General features: G+C 47.3%; 1 pseudogene; it reads left to right on the top strand.

The window, feature by feature from the left end:
• The first annotated feature begins 2,381 nt into the window (after positions 1-2,381).
• On the top strand, positions 2,382-2,599 carry LOC130307377 (U2 spliceosomal RNA; annotated as a pseudogene).
• Positions 2,600-8,021: the final 5,422 nt, after the last annotated feature.

Below are 8,021 nucleotides of genomic sequence, written 5' to 3'. Positions count from 1 at the left end.
TTTTAATGCTAGGGGTGTTTTTAAGTCTGTTTTAACTCCTACAGGGGAAGTTGTTGGTGATCAGATGGTGAAGGAGATTGGCAGATTTTATGAAACACTTTTTAGTAATAAGAGCAGAGCCAGTGAGACGGAGATGAATGATTATTGTAATATTTTAGAGAATAATGTCCCTGAAGGAAAAAGTGCATTTTTAATTGAGGAAGTTTGTGAAGGGGAGATCAAGCAGGCTCTGGACAAGACAGCGAAAGGGAAGACACCGGGCTGTGATGGCCTCCCCTTTGAGTTTTATTCAGTTTTTTGGCATATTTTAAAGCAAGATTTTACACGGGTGGTGCAATATGTTTTTAACTCAGGTATTTTAGCGGAGTCTATGAAGAAAGGAGTTATTACCTTGATACATAAGAAAGGTGATGAAAGAGATTTGAAAAACTGGAGGCCGATCACATTATTGAATACAGGTTATAAGATCATTGCAAAGATTGTGGCGAACAGGATGAGTGACATAGTTGAGCACCTTGTTGGAGAATACCAAGTTTGTGCAGTGCCAAATAGGAGAATAACTGATAATTTATTAGTTTTAAGAGACTCTATTTATTATAGTAATTTTAATAAGAATGCACTTTTTGTGGAATCCATTGATTTTGAAAAAGCTTATGACAGAGTTGCTCATGATTTTATGTTTATGGTTTTAAAGCATATGGGTATTCCTGAGAAGCTACTGTTTGTGATTAAAAGTTTTTATTATGGGGCAACAAGTCAGATTTTAGTCAATGGACATGTGGGGCCGGGTTTTAATATTTTATCAGGAGTACGACAGGGATGCCCACTCTCCCCAATTTTATTCATTTGTGTCATTGAGGCCTTGCTCAAAAATGTACAGAAGGACAAATGTGTGAGTGGTGTTTTTATCCCGGGAAGTAATGGAAGGAATTTGAAGGTTTTAAGTTACATGGATGATGTGGTTTTTACTTGCACTTCCCAAGCTGATCTTAATAGAGTGAATTTGCATGTAAAGATTTTTTGTTGTATTGCTGGTATGAAAGTCAATTGGGGGAAGTGCCAATTGAGTAATTTTGGAAAGCAAGGAAAAGTGGTGGTGGATGGCGTGGATGAGAAGGAAGATATTGAAGTGTTAGGCGTTGTTTTTGAAAAAAATCTAAAAGGAGGGAAAAGTTATGAGAAGTTGGAGGAGAAGATAGAGAAGAAATTATCTTTTTGGAAATTGAGAAACTTGTCCCTTAAAGGTAAAGTTCTGATTTTAAAGGCAGTAATTTTGCCACTACTATTATATACTGCAATGGTTTTCCCACCCGGCAAATTATGGTCCAGAAGGATGACAAGGAAGTTGTTTATTTTTTTCTGGGGTTCAAAGATGGAAAAGATGAAGAGGGAGGAAGTGATGAAGAGCGTGAAGAAAGGCGGATATAATTTCCCGGATATTAATCTGTTTTTAAAGACTCATTACTTTCTTTTAATTTATAAAGTGTCTCAGTGCAATAATTGGGTGGCAGACATGAGCAGGTATTTGGCAGGATGGTTGTTTTCCAAATGGGGCTGGTGTGAGAAGGATCTGAGGAGACCAATAGCGCAAGTTATACCTACCTTCTATGTGGTTCTCAGGTCTTTCAGTGATCAATTTGGTTTGAGTTCCCTGGGAAAACCTGAGAAAAAGAAAATTGAAAATGAAATAAGAAAAAATGAGAGATTATATGAAGTACCATTCTGCACTACTGCTCAGTCTGTGAAGATCTGGAATCTTTTTAATGTTAGAGGATTATCGAATAGACAGAGAGATGTAAACTGGATGACTTTTCATGGCTGCCTCCCAACCAGAGCTTTCCTGAATGGACGAGGAATAAGAGTGAGCGAGAAATGTCCAAGAGAGGGTTGTGGAGGCAGGGAGGATACAGTGCACTTATTTTGGAACTGTTTTTATGCAAGAGAATTTTTTATGCTTCTACAGAGGTTTTTTTCTGCAATCACGGGATATGTTGATTTTAATTTTGAGAAGATTTTTATTGGTCAGGATTTTAGCAGGAGAGAGGACACACGTGAAAGCTGGATTGTATTTTCTGTTTTTAAAGAAGTTTTATGGGATTCTAGAAACCTGCTTGTTTTTAAAAATGTGTGTATTTCTCCAAGGGAGTTGAAGAGACTTTTTTTTGGAAGGTTGTTTATTATTTTTCTATTTGACAAGAAGAGAATGGGAGAGGAAGAGGCTGAAAAGATTTGGAGATACAAGGAATGGAGAAAGTTGTAAGTATCCTGATCAAGGTTTTGAATTTGTGCTTCTCTTATAGTTTTCTTATTGAGATATTTTTCCGCATGATGTTTTTTCAGACTTTGTTTAGAAGTGATGAGTTTTGGTAGGTGACCTGATGATCGCTTGAACAATAGTCTGTAACTGAGGAAAAAAAAAAAAAAAAAAAAAAAAAAAAAAAAAAAATCTGTTCTTTTCAGTTTAATATCTGATACGTCCCCTATCTGGGGACCATATATTAAATGGATTTTTGAGAACGGGGGCCGATTTCGAAGCTTGCTTCCGTCGCCCTATGCATTGACCCGATATGGCAGTATCTTCGGGTACAGTGCACCACCCCCTTACAGGGTTAAAAAGAAAGATTCCTACTTTCATTGCTACCTGCTTGCTGGCTAGCCAGCTAGCCAGCCCTGTGGGCCTTGCTGCTGCTGCAGCCAAAAAACAAAAGGTGGTGCTGCTGCTGCTTCTGCTGCTTCTGCTTCTGCTTGTGTCTGGCCGCTGTTGGAGCGTCCAGGCACAGGACTTCTGCTGCTGCTGACTAAATGGCCTCCTTAATTGGATCATTTGAGTAGCCAGCACACCTGTGCAGGTAGGGCATGACATGATAGGCAGCTGCCTTGATAGCGGGTGGGTGCTGAATGTTCCTAATTGACAAAATAAGATTAATGCTTATGAAGAAATATAAAATCTCATCCCTTCCCCAATATCGCGCCACACCCCTACCCCTTAATTCCCTGGTTGAACTTGATGGACATATGTCTTTTTTCGACCGTACTAACTATGTAACTATGTAACATAACATGGGGGGGGGGGGGGTCTCCTGGCTGTTCACACAGGTGTGTCATTGCTGTACATTGACCATGCATTGCTTCTGTGGTATTGCAAAGGCAAAGACAAATGCTTCCAGCCATCCATTGCACTAATGGATTGGTCATCAGCTGGCTGTCTATGTCCCGCATCAATATAGACCAAAGTACAGAGGGTTAGGCTATGCTATTGTGCACCTACCTGATGCATCAGAAGGTGCGAGGCCCTTGCTAAATTCTGTGCACAGACTTTGAGATCTATACTTTAGACTGTATCTAAACCTGCTCCAACATGGACTGACATTCTGGCCTACTGTCACGATGCCGGCTGGCAGGTAGTGGATCCTCTGTGCCAGAGAGGGATTGGCGTGGACCGTGCTAGTGGACCGGTTCTAAGCCACTACTGGTTTTCACCAGAGCCCGCCGCAAAGCGGGATGGTCTTGCTGCGGCGGTAGTGACCAGGTCGTATCCACTAGCAACGGCTCAACTCTCTGGCTGCTGAAGATAGGCGCGTTACAAGGGAGTAGGCAAAAGCAAGGTCGGACGTAGCAGAAGGTCGGGGCAGGCAGCAAGGATCGTAGTCAGGGGCAACGGCAGAAGGTCTGGAAACACAGGCAAGGAACACACAAGGAACGCTTTCACTGGCACTAAGGCAACAAGATCCGGCAAGGGAGTGCAGGGGAAGTGAGGTGATATAGGGAAGTGCACAGGTGAACACACTAATTGGGACCACTGCGCCAATCAGCGGCGCAGTGGCCCTTTAAATCGCAGAGACCCGGCGCGCGCGCGCCCTAGGGAGCGGGGCCGCGCGCGCCGGGACAGAACAGACGGAGAGCGAGTCAGGTAGGGGAGCCGGGGTGCGCATCGCGAGCGGGCGCTACCCGCATCGCGAATCGCATCCCGGCTGGCAGCGGAATCGCAGCGCCCCGGGTCAGAGGACGTGACCGGAGCGCTGCCGCGGGGAGAGTGAAGCGAGCGCTCCGGGGAGGAGCGGGGACCCGGAGCGCTCGGGGTAACAGTACCCCCCCCCCTTGGGTCTCCCCCTCTTCTTAGAGCCTGAGAACCTGAGGAGCAGACTTTTGTCTAGGATGTTGTCCTCAGGTTCCCAGGATCTCTCTTCATATGATGGAAAGGTCACGAGAAATTTCATCCACAGCGGGCAGACCAGAGGGCAAGGGAGTAGGGAGGGGGGGAAGAGGGTGACGGCCGTACACCACGAAAAATGGGGATTTGGAGGAAGACTCAGAGACCCTGAAGTTATACGAGAATTCGGCCCATGGGAGGAGATCTGCCCAGTCATCCTGGCGGGAGGAAACAAAATGTCGCAAATAATCACCCAAGATCTGGTTAATCCTTTCTACTTGTCCATTGGACTGGGGATGATATGCAGAAGAAAAATGTAATTTAATCTTGAGTTGTTTACAGAGAGCCCTCCAGAATTTAGACACGAATTGGACGCCTCTATCCGAGACAATCTGCGTAGGCAACCCGTGAAGACGAAAAATGTGTACAAAAAATTGTTTAGCCAACTGAGGCGCAGAAGGAAGACCAGGAAGAGGGATGAAATGTGCCATTTTGGAGAATCGATCAACGACCACCCAAATAACAGTGTTGCCACAGGAAGGGGGTAAATCAGTAATAAAATCCATACCAATCAGAGACCAAGGCTGTTCGGGGACAGGCAGAGGATGAAGAAAACCAGCGGGCTTCTGGCGAGGAGTCTTATCCCGGGCACAGATAGTGCAGGCTCGCACAAAGTCCACAACATCCGTCTCCAGAGTCGGCCACCAATAGAAGCGGGAGATGAGTTGCACAGATTTCTTGATACCCGCATGACCTGCGAGATGGGAGGAGTGACCCCATTTGAGGATTCCGAGGCGTTGGCGAGGAGAAACAAAGGTCTTTCCTGGAGGAGTCTGCCTGATGGAGGCAGGAGAAGTGGAGATCAGGCAGTCAGGTGGAATGATGTGTTGCGGAGAGAGTTCAACTTCTGAGGCATCCGAGGAACGAGAGAGAGCATCGGCCCTAATGTTCTTATCGGCAGGACGAAAGTGAATCTCAAAATTAAATCGGGCAAAGAACAGAGACCACCGGGCCTGGCGAGGATTCAGCCGTTGGGCAGACTGGAGGTAGGAGAGGTTCTTGTGGTCGGTGTAGATAATAACAGGAGAACTTGATCCCTCCAGCAGATGCCTCCATTCCTCAAGTGCTAATTTAATGGCTAGAAGCTCTCGATCCCCGATGGAGTAGTTCCTCTCCGCTGGAGAGAAGGTCCTAGAGAAAAAACCACAAGTGACAGCATGCCCGGAAGAATTTTTTTGTAGAAGAACAGCTCCAGCTCCCACTGAGGAGGCATCAACCTCCAATAGGAAGGGTTTGGAAGGGTCAGGTCTGGAGAGGACGGGAGCCGAAGAAAAGGCAGACTTGAGTCGTTTAAAGGCGTCTTCTGCTTGAGGAGGCCAGGACTTGGGATCAGCATTTTTTTTGGTTAAAGCCACGATAGGAGCCACAATGGTAGAAAAATGTGGAATAAATTGCCTGTAATAATTGGCGAACCCCAAAAAGCGTTGGATAGCACGGAGTCCGGAGGGGCGTGGCCAATCTAAGACGGCAGAGAGTTTGTCTGGATCCATCTGTAGTCCCTGGCCAGAGACCAAATATCCTAGAAAAGGAAGAGATTGGCATTCAAACAGACATTTCTCAATTTTGGCATAGAGTTGGTTGTCACGAAGTCTCTGAAGAACCATACGGACATGCTGGCGGTGTTCTTCTAGATTGGCAGAAAAAATTAGGATATCGTCCAGATATACAACAACACAGGAGTATAACAGATCACGAAAAATTTCATTGACAAAGTCTTGGAAGACGGCAGGGGCGTTGCACAGTCCAAAGGGCATGACCAGATACTCAAAGTGTCCATCTCTGGTGTTAAATGCCGTTTTCCACTCGTCCCCCTCTCTGATGCGGATGAGGTTATAGGCGCCTCTTAAGTCCAATTTAGTGAAGATGTGGGCACCTTGGAGGCGATCAAAGAGTTCAGAGATGAGGGGTAAGGGGTAGCGGTTCTTAACCGTGATTTTATTAAGACCGCGGTAGTCAATGCAAGGACGTAGGGAGCCATCTTTTTTGGACACAAAGAAAAATCCGGCTCCGGCAGGAGAGGAGGATTTACGGATAAAGCCCTTTTTTAGATTCTCCTGGACGTATTCGGACATGGCAAGAGTCTCTGGGGCAGAGAGAGGATAAATTCTGCCCCGGGGTGGAGTAGTGCCCGGGAGGAGGTCGATAGGGCAATCATAAGGCCTGTGAGGAGGTAGAGTCTCAGCTTGTTTTTTGCAGAAAACATCCGCGAAGTCCATATAGGCCTTAGGGAGACCGGTTACTGGAGGAACCACAGAGTTACGGCAAGGGTTACTGGGAACCGGTTTTAGACAGTTCTTGGAACAAGAGGACCCCCAACTCTTGATCTCCCCAGTGGACCAATCCAGGGTAGGGGAATGAAGTTGAAGCCAGGGAAGTCCAAGGAGAATTTCCGAGGTGCAATTGGGGAGGACCAAAAGTTCAATCCTCTCATGATGAGATCCGATGCTCATAAGAAGGGGCTCCATGCGGAAACGTATGGTACAGTCCAATCTTTCATTATTTACACAATTGATGTAGAGGGGTCTGGCGAGACTGGTCACCGGGATGTTGAACCTGTTGACGAGAGAGGCCAAAATAAAATTTCCTGCAGATCCTGAGTCCAAGAAGGCCACTGTAGAGAAGGAGAAGGCAGAGGCAGACATCCGCACAGGCACAGTAAGACGTGGAGAAGCGGAGTAGACATCAAGGACTGTCTCACCTTTGTGCGGAGTCAGCGTACGTCTTTCCAGGCGGGGAGGACGGATAGGACAATCTCTTAGGAAGTGTTCGGTACTAGCACAGTACAGGCAGAGGTTCTCCATACGGCGTCGTGTCCTCTCTTGAGGTGTCAGGCGAGACCGGTCGACCTGCATAGCCTCCACGGCGGGAGGCACAGGAACAGATTGCAGGGGACCAGAGGAGAGAGGAGCCGAGGAGGAGAAACGCCTCGTGCGAACAGAGTCCATATCTTGGCGGAGTTCCTGACGCCTTTCGGAAAAACGCATGTCAATGCGAGTGGCTAGGTGAATAAGTTCATGTAGATTAGCAGGAATTTCTCGTGCGGCCAGAACATCTTTAATGTTGCTGGATAGGCCTTTTTTGAAGGTCGCGCAGAGGGCCTCATTATTCCAGGACAATTCTGAAGCAAGAGTACGGAATTGTACGGCATACTCGCCAACGGAAGAATTACCCTGGACCAGGTTCAACAGGGCAGTCTCAGCAGAAGAGGCTCGGGCAGGTTCCTCAAAGACACTTCGGATTTCCGAGAAGAAGGAGTGTACAGAGGCAGTGACGGGGTCATTGCGGTCCCAGAGCGGTGTGGCCCATGACAGGGCTTTTCCGGACAGAAGGCTGACTACGAAAGCCACCTTAGACCTTTCAGTGGGAAACAGGTCCGACATCATCTCCAGATGCAGGGAACATTGGGAAAGAAAGCCACGGCAAAACTTAGAGTCCCCATCAAATTTATCCGGCAAGGATAAGCGTATCCCAGGAGCGGCCACTCGCTGCGGAGGAGGTGCAGGAGCTGGCGGAGGAGATGACTGCTGAAGCTGTGGTAGTAACTGTTGTAGCATAACGGTCAGTTGAGACAGCTGTTGGCCTTGTTGCGCTATCTGTTGTGACTGCTGGGCGACCACCGTGGTGAGGTCAGCGACAACTGGCAGAGGAACTTCAGCGGGATCCAGTGCCGGATCTACTGTCACGATGCCGGCTGGCAGGTAGTGGATCCTCTGTGCCAGAGAGGGATTGGCGTGGACCGTGCTAGTGGACCGGTTCTAAGCCACTACTGGTTTTCACCAGAGCCCGCCGCAAAGCGGGATAGGCGCGGTAC

Source organism: Hyla sarda, unplaced genomic scaffold (assembly GCF_029499605.1).
Source record: "Hyla sarda isolate aHylSar1 unplaced genomic scaffold, aHylSar1.hap1 scaffold_1422, whole genome shotgun sequence".
In the NCBI taxonomy this organism is placed as follows: Eukaryota; Metazoa; Chordata; class Amphibia; order Anura; family Hylidae; genus Hyla; species Hyla sarda.
The sequence above is the reverse complement of the archived record's forward strand: the minus strand, read 5'-3'. Positions and strand labels throughout refer to the sequence as shown.